Genomic DNA, 18,760 nt, shown 5'->3' with positions numbered 1-18,760 from the left:
TGAAGGATGGGAGGAAAGCCAGATGTGGGCATCACAGGGATCAGGAGAAAAGACTTCAAGGAGGAGTGACCACCATGTCAAATGCTGAAAGGACAAGTAAAAGAGGACTAAAATTATGTCCAGTGGGTTCACCAAAAGAATAGATTTTTGTAGCTTACAAGAAGCTGCTAGAAGACAACTACACTCCTGTCTTTTATAGAGCTTTGAAGAATTTATGCTAATCTCCTGAGTTTGGGGGATGTGCATGAGTGAAGGCCTCAGGGAGCAACAAGAGCAGGGAGTGAGAGTATTCAGATTGAAAAAGAGTTTGGGGCTTCCCTGGTGGTACAGTGGTTGAGAGCCCACCTGCCGATGCAGGGGACACGGGTTCGTGACCCGGTCCGGGAAGATCCCACATGCCGCGAAGCGGCTGGGCCCGTGAACCATGGCCACTGAGACTGCGCGTCTGGAGCCCGTGCTCCGCAATGGGAGAGGCCACAACAGTGAGAGGCCCGCGTACCGCAAAGAAAAAAAAAGAGTTTGGAGGTGGTCCAGCGGTCCCTGGTCAAGGAACCAAGATCCCACACGTCTTGCAGTGCAGCCAAAGAATCATGAGACAGCTTGCTTCCTCTACTCTGCTCTTCACATGTGTGAGGATACAACCATGGTCGGCCACCTGCAAACCAGAAGAAGGCTCTCGCCAGCACCCAACCATGGTGCCTTCCTGATTTCAGACTTCCAGCCTCCAGAACTATATGGGAAAGCAGAATCACCAAAAGGAGTGATGACCAGCGATCTCATGAGAAGTATGGAGTTTAGTTCTCATGCCTCAGGACATCCAGTTGGGAACTCCACACCAGCTACTGGGATCATACTTTCATACCCCTGCTTACCTGAACTACTAGAGCCAGTCCTAGCTAACCACGAATGGCTACCCAGAGGAAACACCTGGTGAAACATTTCAGTCCTTACATCAATCCTTACATTTCAATCTTTACCTGCTATATCTGTATCTGATCAAGCCAGCTACAGTGACAGAATGCCTCCATACCTTCTGTAAGACTTGTATTGTCCAGCACTTTGAAGACAGCAATGATATGTCCAAGGTGTGGCAAACAGGTTCATGAGACAAACCCGTTAGAAATGGTGAAGTTGGATAACACATTAGAGGAAATTATATTTAAGTTTGTCCCTGGACTACGAGAATAAGAACTTGAGTGGGAGTCTGAATTTTGGAAGAAAAACAAGCCTCAAGAAAATGGACAAGATGATACTTCAAAAGTTGACAAGCCTAAAGTAGATGAAGGTGATGAAAATCAAGATGATAAAGACTATCACAGAAGAGACCCATAGATTGCTATATGTCTAGATTGTTTATGAAATAATGGACAATCAGGGGACAATGTAGTAAAGGGTTTAATGAAGAAACTCATTTGGTGCTCTACACATATAACTATGGGAACTATTAAAAAATTTCTAAGTTTAAAACTAAAACTTCCAAGTTCTTATGAGTTGAATGTGCTGTGCAATGGTGAAATTATGGGGAAGGACCATACTATGGAGTTCATCTACATGACAAGATGGAGACTAAGAGGCAAAAACTTTCAGTGTCTGAACTGCTCAGCTTCACAAGTCTGCTCTCAGGACAGCCCTTCGTATCAGTCATACCCCCATACCCCATGGTATTGCAGTATCGACCAAGAATTGATTTTGGTTAGACCACGAGGCCTAGATCCCACTGAATGAATCCTGCACTATGTGTTTACTCATTGACAGACTGCACAGTGAATGGAGTGTGGACTGGAGGGACACAACCAGATTTTCAGCATGTGAATAAGGCCGTTGTCTGTCTCTAGATTGTCAGTTGCATTTATGTTGTTTCTATTAAGAGCAAACCATTCTGCTACTGAACCATCTGCATAAGGTATCTGTGCTGTCTCACAGTGTACAAGTCATGGTTGAAATCAGTTAGGTGTGCAGTCACGATTCGGCCTTCTGAATATTTTGCTTGCCTGTTCCAAGACTGTTCTAATGTTTGATTACACTAGTAATATGGCTCAATCTTTGTGGTGTTGCTGTTTTCACATACTTACTATTTGATTAATTCTTGTTTAAATAGACTACTGTACAAGAAACTAATAATTATTATATCTTGAAATTATTTTGTATGGGAAATATATTTAGAAAAGTGGTTCTTGAGCCACTGTTCTGTTTTAAAAAAAAAAGAGTTTGGAGGTCAAAGCAAGGACACAAGCACTGCCTGGAAGCAAGCTTGTGTAGAGACTAATACTGTGCGGTTGTCTAGATTGGGTTTACCTTTTGCCTCATCAATAAAGCAGGTTGTTGTGAGGTTTAAAAGAGCTAATTGGTGTAATGGGTTTAAACAATGCTTGGTACACAGTAAGCATACTATGTTAGCACCCCTTAATATCTCTTTACTTTCTGGGGGTCTCTGTAAACCTTCAGAATTCTGATGAAATCTTTGAGAAGGTGAGCCCCTAGTACCAACTGAGATTGGATTCTCTCCAGTCTGGCAAAAAAAAATTTAGAAGTGTTTCTAGGTAGACTTATTTTGATCCAAAAGAAAAAGGGGGAAAGGGTAGAGAGGACTGGCTATGTCACTACAGGAAGCAGTGAAGTCTGTGAAAACAGACCAGGCCTTGGAAACTACCTGTGGCCCACAACCTAGTTTATAAATAAAACAGCCACACCCATACTATTACGTAGTGTCTATGGCTGATTTCATGCTACAATAGCAGGGTTGAGCAGTTGCAACAGAGACGGTATGTCCTGCAAAGCCTAAAGTATTTAGTATCTGGCCCTTTACAGAAAAAGTTGCCAACACTTGGTATAGTCAATACTTTCAAAATATTATGAAAGCACTATAGAGAAAAAAGTTAAAGCACTTGGTAATTTAACTTATTGTAAATTCTATATAAATTAGTTGTATGATTTGGCTGCTCAAAAGTGAAATTAAACCATAGCTGGATTGCTACAAATATAGGATCCAGAATGATGGAGGAGATAGCTGACCAAGCTGGAAATATTATGCTGAGCTAGAAGCAGTACTATTGCAATCTAGAGCAGCACCATCCAAAAGAACTTTCTGCAAAGATGAAAATGTTCTTAAATCTGCACTGTCCAATACAGTAACTGCCAGCCACCTGTGGACATTGTTTGAATAAGGAACTGAATTTTAATTGTATTTAATTTTAACTAATTTAAATATAATCACATGTGACTAGTGGCTACCATATTGGATAGTGCAGATATAAAGTGTTCAGCATCACAGAAGTACTTGTGTAATAAAAAGAAAACAATTTAATTCAATAGACCTTTTCAGTCCTTTCTTCTGGGGATACAAAAGTAAGATTCAATTAAAATATAGCAGGTATATAGATGCCCACAAAACTAAAATACATGAATATAAATGCCCTTATGATAGATAAAAATTGAGTACCCAGTATGTGCCAGGATTTAGGCAAAGTTCTGAACATTTATTATTTTATTTAACCCTTCAAGAAATCAGTGAAATAAATAATTATCATCCTAAATTTCATATTTTAACAAAACACTGAGCACTAAAAAAGACAAAATATGCAAGACCACAAGTGATAATTGAGTTTCAAACACAAATCTGCCTGACTCTCACACCAAAGGTTCTTTCTACATAACAAAGAATGAATTATATATCGTAGGAATACAAATAAGGGAGAAATGTATTCTGCTTTTATTTTATTTTTTATTTTTATTTTTTTTGCAGTACACGGGCCTCACTGTTGTGGCCTCTCCTGTTGCAGAGTGCAGGCTCAGCGGCCATGGCTCACAGGCCCAATCGCTCTGCGGCATGTGGGATCTTCCCGGACCGGGGCATGAACCCACGTCCCCTGCATCAGCAGGCGGACTCTCAACCACTGTGCCACCAGGGAAGCCCTATTCTGCTTTCAGAGAGTCAGACTTCTGGGATAGGGAGAGCCAAAGATAGCTAGGGAGGATAAATGAAATATAAGCTGAATCTTGAAAGAGAAGGAGTTCTCCATAAAGATAAAAGGAAAAGACTGTTCAAGGCAATGGGGAACAGCATGAGGAAAAGACACAGAGCTGTTGAAGGGCCCAAGAGTTGTGGGTGGAGCATGGGATCATGACCTTCAGTAGATTACTTTTTGTGTTCCTTCTATATGCTACATATTGCTATACTATATACACACATTATCCTAAGCATTGTGGAAGGTAAGATAAAACAAATGATCAAGGGGCTTCCCTGGTGGCGCAGTGGTTGAGAGTCCGCCTGCCAAGAATAGCAGAATAGTACTAGAAGAATAGAATAGTACCGCCTGCTAGAATAGTACAAGGAGAGGCAGTGAAAAGATAGTAACCATAGAGGTTGTCCAGAGACACTGCTCTAGATTCAAAGATGATATTCTGGGATTCTAGCATAGAGCTGGCATCAACATTCCACAAATTTTTCTTGTAGCTCAACTGCAATCACTTTTCTGATCAGTTCTTCAAATTGAATTGGATATTCTGTATATTTATTTGCAATAATTTAGAAGTATAATTAGTTATTCAGGAAAGAAATTCATTCTATTCTCCAAATTTTTTATCCTGGTGAATCTCATTCTGATACTAAAAAAGAGTTGCTCTAACTTAAATGATGCTGTCTTCGATGCCACAGATTCTATACTTTAGAAAGCAGCACCCAGGATCTCTGGACTTCAAACCCAAGATATTGGCCTTTTTAGAACAATCTCAGACCCCCTAAACAAAATGTCGAATATAATATGCATTCTGAAGTAATTTCAAGTACTTTATAATTCAGACTTTTCACTAGTCCATGATTTCAGCCTTCTCTCATGTTCCCACACTCCCTTTGCTGATTTATTTGCCTGTCTCTAAGATCCATTCAGCGCCCTTCCTGTGCCCTGCATGGAGGCTGATCCATGCAATAGTACTTCCCAGGCTCCCTTGACAAGGTTCTTGTTAGGTTTGGCCTGGGAGGCACTGGTGGGAAAATGCAAAAAACTTTCTCTCTCTCTCTCTCTCCTCCTTCTTTTCTTCTCTCCCTCCTTTTCCCCCTCTCTGATTTGGATCGTATTTCCAGCAGCAACTTGTCTTCCGTGGTCCTAGATCCTGCCAGTCTGCCTTACCATGGTTACTGCTCCCACCAGGTTGCCTGGCCCCTGCAGTCCTGTACCCACTACCTTCTCCCTTTGTCCCTCCAGCAGTGGGGTGACCAGGATACAGCTCCTGTTTTTGCTAGTCTCTGGCTTGACTCTCTGTCCCCTCCACTGTGTGTGTGTTTGGGGAGCACAGGGGTAAAATATACAGAACATAATGTCCGCTTTATTCTTTAACTTTTCCAATAACTTCATATCTGAAAACTAGTTTCCTATACTAAATTCTGTTAAACTACCTCTGTGTTTCTATTTTCCTGGCTGGATATCACCCCATTCTCTAATTTAACAGAGGTTTTATATAATTCTAAAGTGTGGGTTTAAATATTGAGTAGAAATCACCAAAAGAAGCTGTATTAACTTAAAGAAAACCTGTTTTTTCACTTGGTCTACATCTTAAGTGATGGCTTTTGTAGCCTCCTCTCTTCCTACAAATCTAGTTTAAAGTACCTCTCCACAACACAAAAGTAGCCATTGCATCATCTTATACTTGAATACTTATTACACCTTGAAGTGTCAGAGATTTCATTTTGGATTCTCCTATTAGACTTTAAATCCAATTGAATTAATATGAATCCTTCAATAACAAAATCTATTTGGAAAATCCCTTTATCTCTTTTATTTTCCATTCTTATTTTTTTCCTGCCTATTGCCTTTTTCCCCTTTCCCCCATGGAAATAAAAGACATGATCAGAGCAACGTTTAAACAGCCCACCAACATGACCTCTATCTTCCTTCATGTTATAAGAAGGAGATGTTGCCGTGGCAACTCTGGAAGAAACGTTCTTGACTTTCTGGACTGCAATCTCCAAAAAGAACTGTCTTTCAAATCTTAATCTATCCTCAGGTGAGAGACCTAATATTGTTTTGTTTTGTTTTGTTTTTTCCGATATTGTTTTATATAGGATTTCTTTCTTTAATGTGAGATCCATATTTGAAGGACAATTATGGATTGTCCCCGGCCCAGAGATGTTTGTCAGGTGGGCACTGTTCACTTGCAGACCATTTTGTGCTCAGTTGCTTTTCATTCTGCTAAATGCCAGGACCATTCTACTGCCTTAGAATCATGAATTTTGACAATTATCAATTACCGAGCCTTTATTATGTAAAATGTTGCGAAAGAGTGGCCAGTCTAAAACTCTCTCTCTAAATGGATAGTATTCTCTTATCATTTCCTTTTCTCTGACCATTGTGGTCTTTTCTGCTTTCTTTTTTCCACTTTATATATTCTTAATACTAGACTCCTGTCTCTGTGAACTGTCTGACCTGAATTGAAGAATAGTCCATTGGCCCCTGTGTCAAGCATGTCTGTATGCATCAGGGGAAACAGCTGAAGTGAAAAGTCACCAACTTTGGGAGTGGAGAAATCGAGAAGCGGGGACAATCCATGTCATGGCAGACAAATTACAGTAACTTCTATGTTGGATGTACCTCGCCCTCCCTCCCAGACTGCTACTAGTTCAGGAGCTAGAAAGAAATAAGGAGAAAATGACAGACTCTTTCTTAAGGAAACACTGTTTTTGTGTTGGCCTCCTTAGCAAGTTGTAAATCCTAGGCTACATGGTACCCTCACTTTCCATCATCTGCCTGGCTCCAGCCCTCTCCTCTTTCTTCCTTGAGCTCTAAACTGAGAGCTAAGAGATGTACCAGCACTGTTCTCAATCCTTTGCATACATTTTTCTTCTCTCATCTTCACAAATCCTGGCCATATTACTTGATGAGGACAAGTAACTTGTCCAAGGTCTCTTAAGTAGAAAGCTACAGAGGCAGAATCTGAACCCCAGATGGTCTCATCCAAAGATTCTTTCATATACAACACATTGTATCCCCAAAAGAGAAAATCGGAAACACAATATGAAAAGAGTCTGTTTGATTGTCTAATTTCCCACTGGCTTATAAGCAATGTGAGTGAAGAGGTAATTCATATTCACTCTGTAGCCCCCATGCCTGGCATATTGTAAATACTCAATAAGCATTTGTTGAAGGATGAATGAATTTTTAAATTAATACCCACCTCTCTTCTTTATCCTGAGCCAGAATAGTGCCAAAACCTCTAAAATGGCCTATTCACCTCTATTCTTGAGACACCTCTGAGATTTCACAGCAAAACATGATTAATTTCACACAATTATTTTAAAATTTCTCAATAGTCCCCTCAACAAAAGGATAAAGTGCAATTTCTCTTCTCTTATCTAAGAGTTTTATCTCTTCCCCCTCCTTCCCACAGCATACAACCTACCATCACCCCTTTGCTGAATTATTATGGAAATTGGAGTTATTGACAGCTTTCCTAATAAAAGACCTTTGAGCTTTTGTTTCAAAGATTTGAGCTTTTGTGCATACAATTTCCTCCACCAGGAAGACCCTAGTCTCCCCCCACCACATACACACACTCCTCCCTCACCTTATTTGCCTGGCAAACCTCTGTCACCCTCTTATGAACTGAATATTTGTGTCCCCCAAAAAAACATTCTTATGTTGAAACTCTCCCCCACCCCACCCCAATGTGATGTTATTAGGAGGTGGGGTCTTAGGGAGATAATTAGGATTAGATGAGGTTATGAGAGTGGAGCCCTCATGAATGGGATCAGTGTCCTTATAAGAGTCACAAGAGAGTTTGCTTCCTTTCTGCTCTCCATTAAGAAGTTGGCAGTCTGCAACCCAGAAGAGGTTCCTTATCAGAACCCAACCATGCTGGCACCTGATCTCAAACTTCCAGACTCCCGAACCGTAAGAAATAAATGTCTATTTTTATAAGCCACCTACTCTACGGTACTTTGTTATACCAGCTCAACCTGACTTAAGACACCCTCCTTCAAAAGTTAGCTCAAAGCAACACCTCCTTGGGAACCACGAATTTCCTGAGAACTCAGTGCTTTCCGCACCTTACACAGATGTCCACTATAGAAATGTTATATTGTGTTTTCACTGTCCACTTCTTCACTTTTTTGTAAGCTTGCTAAAGGAAAGGACCATGCCTTTTCATCTCAATGACCACAGGACTTAGTAGTATTTGGTGCTGTGAGCCTAAAGAAATCAGTATTTGTCCACAATAAGAAAGAAGGAAGGAAAGGAGGAAGGGAAGGAGGAATGACTCTTAATTTGGTTGATAAGAGGAACCTTTGGGAATAGTTATGTAGTGAATGCATTTTAATCTTTGAGGCAGGGGTGGGCAAGACAGTTGTGAGGTTTGGAGCACTGCATGACATAATTAACTCAAGGACTATGTAATGTCTCCCTAATCATAATAACAATGATTAGGGAGACAGAAAATCAGGGAAGGCAAAGGGAAGCAAGACAAATTTTTATATGCAACTTTATCTCAAGCTGTCCCTATCTGGAAGATTCATCTCCAAACCCAACAGTATGGCGATACCTCTGAAATCATTAAATTTATTGTTTTGTATGGTTCTTTTCAAGTCAAAATATTTTGAGATATAAAATCATGCCTTTTGCAAAGAATGTGATATTGTCTTGGCAACTGGTTTTTCTTACTGCCACTAATCAAATAACTCAAGTACATATTTCTTAGGACCCAGAGCACAAAATATATTAGATTTAAAGAAAATCAGAAATTAAAAATGCTTATACCCTCTGGTTCTAGGAAAGAGGAATTACATTTTGCCAATTATTAAAGGCTAGGCTTATTTTACTACCTCCCATTTGTAATGTTTAATATTAAAATAAAATGTGGATAACATTAGCAGAAATGTGGTAATACTGAGTAAGTAAAAGACAACAAACTTATAACAGTATAGTAAAAGCAGGTTTCCCTGGCAAAATCCAGACACTGAGACATTGTTTAAGAATGACATTTTTTGGAAATAAAAACAAAAATAAACAAATGGGACCTAATGAAACTTAAAAGCTTTTGCACAGCAAAGGAAACCATAAACAAGATCGAAAGACAACCCTCAGAATGGGAGAAAACATTTGCAAATGAAGCAACTGACAAAGGATTTATTTCCAAAATTTACAAGCAGCTCATGCAGCTCAATATCCAAAAAACAAACAACCCAGTCCAAAAATGCACAGAAGACCTAAATAGACATTTCTCCAAAGAAGATATACAGGTTGCCAACAAACACATGAAAGAATGCTCAACATCATTAATCATTAGAGAAATGCAAATCAAAACTACAATAAGATATCATCTCACACCGGTCAGAATGGCCATCATCAAAAAATCTAGAAACAATAAATGCTGGAGAGGGTGTGGAGAAACGGGAACCCTCTTGCACTGTTGGTGGGAATGTAAATTGATACAGCCACTATGGAGAACAGTATGGAGGTTCCTTAAAAAACTAAAAATAGAACTACCATATGATGCAGCAATCCCACTACTGGGCATACAGCCTGAGAAAACCATAATTCAAAAAGAGCCATGTACCAAAATGTTCATTGCAGCTCTATTTACAATAGCCAGGACATGGAAGCAACCTAAGTGTCCATCGACAGATGAATGGATAAAGATGTGGCACATATATACAATGGAATATTACTCAGCCATAAAAAGAAACAAAATTGAGTTATCTGTAGTGAGGTGGATGGACCTAGAGTCTGTCATACAGAGTGAAGTAAGTCAGAAAGAGAAAATCAAATACCATATGCTAACACACATATATGGAATCTTAAAAAAAAAAAAGAATGACATCTTTGAGACTAATAATAAAGGCTAGAAAATGTCATAACTACACGACTCAACTCAAAAGAAGGTAGAAAGGAAATTCAATGTCATGAGAATTTATTACTACAAACTGGATAATAAATACCATTTGTTCTTTATCAATATTATAACTTTGACAGTTTTATGTGGATATTTATGTTGGCGGTATTAACACCAGGCTTTTCTTCCTCTTGGTGCTGTGGTGTTTGTTTTGCTGTTGTTGTTGTTGCTGTTCTGGTATTGATTAGAGTATTTAGTATAACAGATGGTACAATTGTTCGTTAAGTGATGATTATAGTCATCTATTAAGAAACTACCACGTTCCAGTGATTTTCTCAATACTACTTCTGACCTTTATAACAATTCTTGATGGGAACTACAGTCAATGCCTCCGTGTTATAGATGAGGAATCAAGGGTTCAAATATATTAAGTAATTTGCCTGCAGTTCCAGACTTCATTAGAAAGGACCTGGAGCTTGGGCTTCATGGAACTCATGGGACTCCATGAGACTCTAAATCCTATGTCTGTCCCACTGCCATTCACTCTGGGATACCACCACTGCTCTATATGGAATACAGAAGAGCACATCAGCTGTTTAGTGAAATATGTTTGGAGAGAAAGCCTCTTTCCATCAAACAACTGAACTGGAGAAGCCCATTTTGAAAGTCCAAACAGGTTTTCAAGGGGGTAAAAAACACAAAAGTTAAGATAAGCTATTTAACATAAACTCTTTAGAAACATTACTTTTTATTTTCAGAATTATGAACAAAAGAATAATGAAAGAGACCAAAGGCGTCCTTGAGACTAAACACAATTGGTGACCTTTTCTAATTAGACCATGAAGGGGGCCTGGACAGGAATGATTGGCACCAAGCCTGCCTTGGCTGCTTATAAAACCAAGAAGGGACACGATGCTCTTTTTGATATGTCAACTTGGCTAGGCTACAGTCTCCAGTTTCTCAATCAAACACTAGTCTAGGTGCTGCTTATGAAGGCATTTTGCAGATGTGATTAAAGTCCATAATTAGTTGACCTTATTCTTTTAATTTATTTATTTATTTATTTTTGGCTGCGTTGGGTCTTTGTTGCTGTGTGCGGGCTTCTAGATGCGGTGAGCAAGGCCTACTCTTCGTTTGGTGCGCAGGCTTCTCATTTCCGTGGCATCTCTTGTTGCGAAGCACAGGCTCTAGGCCACGTAAGCTTCAGTAGTTGTGGCACACAGGCTTCAGTAGTTGTGGCACATGGGCTTAGATGCTCCGTGGCATGTGGGATCTTCCCAGACCAAGGCTCACACCCATGTCCCCTGCCTTGGCAGGTGGATTATTAACCACTGCACCACCAGGGAAGCCCAGTTAGTCGACTTTAAATGAAAGACACTATCCTGGATAATTTAAGTGGGCCTGATTCAATCAGTTGAAAACCTTAAGAGCAGGACTGCAGCTACCATGCCCAAAGCTATAATGGTCGGTAGTTTTTTTATACCTTCTTCATGCAATAATGGCAATTGTCTTTAGCCAAGCCATATACTAATCTTAAATACCACTAATTTCACTAATGAGGGATTGATTGTTAAATCCAGTATGCTAACTAATTAAATACTAATTTTATCTATGAACACTGATTTCTAACATGCATAATGCTGATTAGCAAAATGTCTAATGTCGACCAGAGGTTGCAGTGCTTGCTGTAGCCACCTATGGAGAGCGGCCATTCTGACTAAATGCTAACTCACCACCCTACTGCTGAAACATAGCCTAAACTAACATAAGCCCAAAGCAACAATGAGGGCTTCCCTGGTGGCACAGTGGTTAAGAATCCACCTGCCAATACAGAGGACACAGTTTTGAGCCCTGGGCTGGGAAAATCCCACATGCCACGGAGCAACTGAACCCGTGTGACACAACTACTGAGCCCGTGGCCACAACTACTGAAGCCCACGTGCCTAGAGCCCATGCTCCGCAACAAGAGAAGCCACCGCAATGAGAAGCCTGCGCACCACAATGAAAAGTAGCCCCTACTCACCGCAACTAGAGAAAGCACACACAGCAACGAAGACCCAATGCAGCCAAAAACAAAATAAAATAAAATTAATTAATTAAAAAAAAAACACTGCTATGCTGAAGTATTTTGGACTAAATTGTAGACATCATAATAAGTACTTTAACCAAATATCTAAAAGGGAAACCAGGTTTCCCTAAGATATTGTGCTCCTTTTGGTGTCTTTCATGCTGTGAAAGACATTACTAACCAGCAAGCTGTCATGTATGGGGAAACCTGTCTACATCTAATTGTTTCTTGAAAAAAAAGAAAATTCCTACTTCTGGACCTTGATAGGTTGAGATAAGCAAGGATGACACAGCTCTCTCCCTTTGAACAAGTTCAGATTGTCATTTGGGTGGAGTTTTACTTATATCATTTTTAAAGTCTGCACTCTTTCACATGAGAAAATGTAAACCACTGAAAATGTATTTATTAAATCAGATCCATTTCACATTCTTAGGGAATATATATATATGTGCTCAAAACACAAAGTTAGTGTGACAACCCTCAACCACCAGAAATGAGAAAAGAAAAAAAAAAATCTAGAGAAAAGAAGTATAGGAGGATCCTTTTTGTTCCTGAATGTGAAAATAAGATAGACAAAGAACTGCCAAGCTATCCTATCATGGGTACTGGCAGTCTTCCCCAAAATTCTCCATCAAACACCTCATTTCTTATCTTTACAAAAGCAAACCTCCACAATTGAAGACTGGGTTATTCATCAAGCAGAGAGCACAGAATGTCTTTCATTTGGCCAAATGTCTACAAAGCATATTGTTAAATCATAAGCTTGGGCACCAAAGAGTCAGACAGCTGGTCTTCCTCCAAGCTCTCTTTTTACCTGATCATCAAGCACTTGATAGGAACCTATTTGTGAAATTCCATGGCGAGAAAGACACAGACCCTACTGGCCATTACTTTCACCAGACTCAGGAAGACAATCACAATATGCAAGAGCCCTTGAAGATCTGTTTGCTAATTTATCTCATTGACATTTATTGAGCAGCTGCTACTTGGCAAACTCAGGACTAATAGGTCGGAGCTCAAGCATGTGGAAGACTAATTCCAGAAACCCTCAAGGATTTCACAGTCAACTGGAGAAGATAAACACAAAATGACATTAGACTAAATGAATAAGCACATTAGATGTGCATAAACAAAGGATGTGTTTGTGAAGATCAGGCAAAATGAGGCTGGAAAAAGTGCTAATTTCTTCCCCAGTTTGAAGAATATGGCCCAAGGAATGTGGCTCTGAGTTCCCTGTAACCGGTGAAAAATCAGTTTTTGTCACCTACCCTTCTTCTGTCTTCATTGTCACCCTTTTCTCCCTCATACCCAATACCAATGCCCTGAAGCAATCTCTCCCAAAGCATTAACCCATTCCATTTCTCTATTGCATCAAAACCCCATGAGCTTAGGGAAACTAACATCAATCAATTAGAACAAATCTCCTTAGACCAATTCTCACCAATGATTAAATTAGTGATGTGGCATGTTAATCCTCTCAGGAGATGATGAAGTATTAATGCAGAAAAAAAATTTAAATCAATGGAAATACACTCAAAACTGTGGAAATACTGGTTACCCTACAGACTGATAGTTCAAAATAAAATATATATTGAACATCTAAAATATCACAAAGTATGCTACACATCCCTTTTGATGTAACCCTAATGGTACATAAAATTATTTCAGGTGTCACATGGAAAACATTTTTAACAGGTATGTTCATGAATACATGTCTATATGTTTCTGCTGTTATCTATACTTATATGTAATTATGTTGAAAATAGAAGTAACACACTAAATTATGCTAGCTTTGTATTTTAGGGAAATAAAACTGAGAAACTCCATATACAAATGGATAATGGCCAGACCATATATAAAAATAAAACTCTGGGGCTTCCCTGGTGGCGCAGTGGTTGGGAGTCCACCTGCCGATGCAGGGGACAGGGGTTCGTGCCCCGGTCCGGGAGGATCCCACATGCCACGGAGCAGCTGCGCCCGTGGACCATGGCCGCTGAGTCTGCGCGTCCGGAGCCTGTTGCTCCGCAGCGGGAGAGGCCACAGCAGTGAGAGGCCCGCGTATCGCAAAAAAATAAAAATAAATAAATAAATAAAACTCTGACCCACAATCTGTACCAACAAGCGCAAGAAGCCTACCCATTGTCTACAGTAACCAGACTAGGAAGTCAACTTACTATCTACAAGTCAAAACTGTAAAAAGTCAGACCACTATCTGCATCAACCAGTCCAGGAAGCCAAACAATAACCCCTGTAAACAATGGGCCCAAAATGGCCAGAACTTGATTAATAACTGAGAGCTTCCCTAATTTTTGCCCCCACTTCCAACTTAGGACCAACCAAAGAGAGCTAAATATGCACCCCTGATCAATCACAGAGTACCCCAATTCTAGTTAGTCCACCTACAGCTTCCCCATGCCAACAGTCTCCAATCAAGGCATACGTGATTTTTTCCACTTTTCCACTCCCCTGTCTGACTTTGAGTCTGTGCCAAACACAAGTGATGGTGGCTGACTCCCTTGCTATATAGTAAGCTCCAAATAAACAGTCTTTGCTTGTTCTCATTTGAGTGGTCTTCATTTATTTCCACAAAAGTCTCCTTCTAAAACAAATGTACTTAGCTGTGAAAAGGGAAGCTAATTAAATAAAAATATAATTAAATAATAGTACAGATGGTACATGAATATTGCAAAAAGTATCACAGTGGTACATAAATGAAGGAAGTTTGAAAACACTGCCTTCTGTGCAAAGATTATGCTAGATGTTACGCTGCACACAAAAACTTGCAGGGAAATGCTATGACAAGAATACCCGGCGCATGCTCCCACCTCAGACCTTTGCACCGGTTGTTTCCTCTACTTGGAATGGTTTCTCACACACCCATAAGACACGTGTCTGTCTCTTCTTTGGGTCATTGCTCAAATGTCCTCTTCTTTGTGAGTCCTCTAACTATTCTGTTTTTAATAGCAATACCCTCTATTCTATCCCTCCCTCGTATACACACACAGTCTTCCCACACTTAATGTTTTATTTTCACCACAGCACTTATTATCATCCAATATACTACATATTGTATTTCTTTGTTACAGCTTGGCCCCCAACTGAAAGGTAATTCCCTAAGGGCAAGGATTTTTTACTTTCTTTTTCTTTTCCTTCAATGCTGAACCCTCAACACCTAAAAAAGTCCCTGGCACTAATAAAGTCTTTAATAAATCTTTATTAATTGAATGAAAGTGTGAAGGAATACCATCAGCTTCGGAGTCAGTAGAACCCAAGCTCAGTTTTAACTCTGTCACCTACTAGCTGTGGTAGTCATGGAGGTGCGTCCCCCTGATCCCCTTCCAGGGGCAACATGTTATTCCAGCTGTCAGCTCCTCAGGGTTTGCCTCAGCTGCAGAAAGTCACCTTACCTAACGATACACCCTGAAAAGGCAGCCAGTATTCTGTGACTGATTGAGTAGATAGGCTCAGCAATTTCATCCCAACTTGAGCTATTACTCTGATGGGTAGAATATGCTCCAGAGCTCCCCCTAGTGTTGGCCACAGCTTAGCGGTGCCTTTATCACGTATCAGCTTCTCCCTCTGCCCAAGCAATCCTATTTCCCCCCAAGCCTCCTCCCTTCCTCAGGTGTTAATCCCTAATAAATACCCTGCACACCAAATTCCATCTGAACATCTTCGTCCAGAGAGGCAACTTGCAATACCAGCTAAGTACTCAAGAATTCAACCCATGACATCAACTAGGAGCCCACATTTCCTCAGCTTCCTTATTCCCCAGATTCTTCAAAGAGGCACTGACATGTTCTCAACAGCCAGCTCAGAAGCAGCTTGTGCCTCTCAGGGCTTCTACACACTTCTGCAGATCTATGTGGAGAAGACCTAAGAATCATTCAATGTAGCCCAGACTCCAGAAATGAAGTCTGAACCTGCCCCAAGTTTCCTGCCATGTGGGGACTCTAGTCAAAGCTTTCCTTCTGCCACAGAGAAATAAGGGATCTTTGGCCTGCTGCTATTTATCTTCCTTCCCAGTTGCCACACTCAACATGAAAGCATTTGTTTTTATTCACAATGTCTGTCTCCAGGTTACAATCCCACAGGCACCCTCATGAGTTTATAGCTAACAGAGCTCAGAGTCTGGCTTCAGGACTCTATAAATAAACAACAGAGAATTGATAAGAATAATTACAGCTACTAATCCTTGGCTTTCTAGTAGTTCCCATCCATTAGAATGCCATAGGCACCAGGCTGTTACACTGTGGTTGCACATGTCCTATACCTAGCTAGGTACACTGGGCTAGGAAGCAAATTACTAATCAACCGTTGGATGAGTACAGTATACATTCAGTGAAAATTTCTTCCAGGTTCAGTCCAATGACCTAGGAGTGAAAGATTTAAAGGCCTACTTATGAATCCCCTACAATAAAAAATATCAAAAAATACAGCTTTCTCCATTCAAGGAGACAATTAGATTTTAAAATATGTTTCAGTGGGTATTAAGCTAGATAAGGAAAGGAAAATGCAGAAAGCACTTTTTAATTAAAATAAAATTATATGGGTGATGACTTTACAGATAAATTGGTTACATGGCATATTATGGCTGTTCTCTCATCACTGAGTTTACAACAAATCTGAATGAATCACAAGAGTCTAAACTAATCTCTCACAGTAGAAATAAAAAGAAAAGAGGCCAAATTATTTGTGAAAAAAGCATTGTGCCTTCTCAGGGCTTTTTCCTGTTTTGTGCTCTGTGTAAGGTACTAATGCCAGGTTTGCATGTTCTAGGAACCTTTGAGCTGACGCTGGTACATTTTTGGAGAACCTTATAAAGTTAACTACAGTGTTAAGTACTCTATGAGTAAGAAACAATCAATAGCTTTTCTCCACAACTTGCAGGGGCAGACAGCCTCAGTGCCCAGTTAGGGACATCCCAATGGCAACTAACTCACTGACATGAATGGGCAAAATGCCTTGATACTGTCATCACTCCTTCTTCATTTGAGAGCCTCTGTTATCCATTTGTCCCCAAGACAGAGAACCTCCTTTTCAGGCACAATCCAAATATTTGGTGAGGTTGATGTGACTTGACTGTCTAGGGAAATGACTGAAAAGGAGTAGTACCCCAATCCACAAAGGATAAAGTCATGGCATCCTAAGACAGGCAGCTCTTCCATTCCAGGAGCTGTGAGATGGGAAGACTGACGTAAAACAGCAAGAGGACAAAAGGCTTCAGTAGTCCACACTCATGCCAAAACAAATACAAACATCTGAAGAGCCACTCCCTACCAAGAGACATCAAAGACCTAGTTATTTAATCAAAATTCATTCTTAGAAAAAGTACATACTCTTTGTGGAGGAAGTCATGGTAACCTTCTAAATGTTTAGTTAAGGCGGAGACAAACTGTAAAGACGAGAGCCTGAAGTCAATGAGAAAGGAGAACTACTGGATTTTCCATCCAGCTCCCTTTTCCCTACATGGGACCAATACTTTTCACTGTGTGAAAAGACCATTATAGTGGTTTTGCAATGTAACATATTTCACCTCATATCCTCAGAATCTATTCTTTTCAAACTGAAGATGACAACCTATTAGTAGATCATGAAATCGATTTAGCATATTTTAATTAAATTATAGAATAAAGCAGGATAGAATAGAATAAAAATATCAGAATGCATCCCAGTAAGGTATCATCTTGAACACTGTTTGTGTTATAAGTATACATGTATGTATGTATGAAATCTGCAAGTATATAAGTATATGTGGATATTAGGTAACAATGTAAAATGTATTTATTACTCAAGGTCTTGATTTTAAAATATTAAAAGCCAATCTAAATCAATTCGGATAAGCTACTAACCCTCACCCCTTTGCCACCACACGAATATCAGGGCCTGGACTTCATCTTCACAACTCTCACATACAGCCCATTCACAAGCTGACTGAAAGTGCCTTGTGGGCTGCACACCTTACAAGGCACAGTGGCGGGAAGGCCTATGACCAAATCTTTAGAAGACATGGTTCTCTGTACTTCAGGCATTTTCATTAGAAGAAGGAAGCAGAGTGGAAGAGAAGGCAGGGAGAAGAGGAGGGGACTGGGAAAGAGGAGGAGGAAGAGAAGGAGGAGGACGGGGTAGGGGAAGACAGGGAAGAGGGAAAAGGGAGAGGAGAAGAGGGAGAAAGGAGAAACAAACACTCCCCATGATGCACCTGATACTTCAGATACTTTCAACTACGCGCTGTTTATCTAACATCCATGTAGACACCCAGTGCCCGTATACAAATACCTCCTATTTAAAATGCCTAACACAAAGAGTAGCCCCCACTCACCGCAACTAGGGAAAGCCCGCGTGCAGCAACAAAGACCCAACGCAGCCAATAAATAAGTAAATAAATATATAAATAAAATGAATTTTAAAAATAAAGACCAATATAAGGTCTTTGTAAAAAAAACAAATTGTATTAAAAAAAAAATCCCTAACAGCACATTTGGAACTGAGACAGTATCTGGATTTCTAAAGTTTGTCTGATTTTTGGCCATGTATCCATATGAAGAAGAAAAGAAGTCTGCATATGTGCTCTGAGCAGAGCAGAGGTCCTTAACTGCTCAAGAAGTCACAGGTCCATGAACTTGGATGGGGGAAGTTACATCTTTATTTGTACAAATACCTTATTGACTATTTAGCATGTACTTCTATTGTAAATGTAGGCAATGAACTACAATAAAATTAAGAGAATCTGTAACTTTGTGAACAATAGAAATCATGGATACTTTCATAGTATATTACAGTTATTGCAGATTTCCAGAAATATTGTTTATATTCATCACTACTTCAAAATTAGTTATTATTTTCTGCTACATCTTGTTATTTAATGTGTTA

General features: G+C 39.8%; 1 pseudogene across 1 annotated transcript; it reads left to right on the top strand.

Annotated features, from left to right (window-relative positions):
• The first annotated feature begins 906 nt into the window (after positions 1–906).
• On the top strand, positions 907–1,697 carry LOC309963106 (polycomb group RING finger protein 5-like; annotated as a pseudogene). Its single transcript has one exon. The product of its transcript is annotated as a polycomb group RING finger protein 5-like (transcript).
• Positions 1,698–18,760: the final 17,063 nt, after the last annotated feature.

Source organism: Leucopleurus acutus (genome assembly GCF_964270905.1).
Source record: "Leucopleurus acutus genome assembly, chromosome: 6".
Taxonomy (NCBI): domain Eukaryota; kingdom Metazoa; phylum Chordata; class Mammalia; order Artiodactyla; family Delphinidae; genus Leucopleurus; species Leucopleurus acutus.
Note: the sequence above shows the minus strand (reverse complement) of the source record. Positions and strands in the feature narration are given on the sequence as shown.